We start from the raw sequence: 1,009 nt of genomic DNA, 5'->3' as shown, positions 1-1,009 counted from the left end.
TTCCTGAAGAAGGGCTTATGCCCGAAACGTCGATTCTCCTGTTCCCTGGATGCTGCCTGACCTGCTGCGCTTTTCCAGCAACACATTTCCAGCTCTGATCTCCAGCATCTGCAGACCTCACTTTCTCCTCTCTATCTGTCAGCCAGGAATCCCTGATTGGACCAGGTTAACAGCCCCAGTCAGGGAACTCATATTCCATGAGGTCTACCTGGCTGATCTCATTACAATGACTACATCCCCCATCTTCAGAAGCCCCCACATAAAGAAGCCATCTCTTCGGTCACACATTCGGCTGCTTGCACTATTTCCTGCTCAGCACCTGTTTGTGCTGCTGGATAATTACTGCATTAACAATGCTGTGTGTAAATATACCTGATAGTTGGAAACAGCTACTTTACAAAGCAGCCTCTCGAAATAAATAAGCAATTAAGTCAGTTTTTGGCGTATTTATGAAACCATGGAATCTTTAACATCAGACCAGACTGGACATTGGTTTAACATCTCATCTAAAAGACTGCACTTCTGATATTGCAGCACTCCCTAGCACTGTTCTGGAAGATCAGCTTAGATTTATGTGATTGAACCCACAACTGCCTGCCTCATAGGCAAGAATACTACCAATTGAGAATTAACTGATACTTTAATAATGTAAGAAGATAATGCGTTAGGTCTTTAATGTTAACAGTTGTCATCTTTGGCTCACATGATTTGAATACACAACTCTTGCCTTCCCCCAGTACGTACAGCAAACTATTTTAGTCCTTTATAAACTTGTTTCTGTATAAGTGGGGCATTTCAATCTAATTCATTGAATCCTTTCAATGAAACGTTAAGAATTCTCAAATGCGACTCATTGGGCAGAATCCTATCAGGGTGTGGGAGCCCAGGGTTATGGTACATATGTGTCAGAATTAGCCTTCATTTGCAGTGAGGGCTTATCTAAACTTTGGGAGCAAATCACACTACCTGTGCAAATCACACTACCTGTGCATTTCACAGGTGACATGTT

Source organism: Chiloscyllium plagiosum, chromosome 31, assembly GCF_004010195.1.
Source record: "Chiloscyllium plagiosum isolate BGI_BamShark_2017 chromosome 31, ASM401019v2, whole genome shotgun sequence".
NCBI classification, from domain to species: Eukaryota; Metazoa; Chordata; class Chondrichthyes; order Orectolobiformes; family Hemiscylliidae; genus Chiloscyllium; species Chiloscyllium plagiosum.
Note: the sequence above shows the minus strand (reverse complement) of the source record.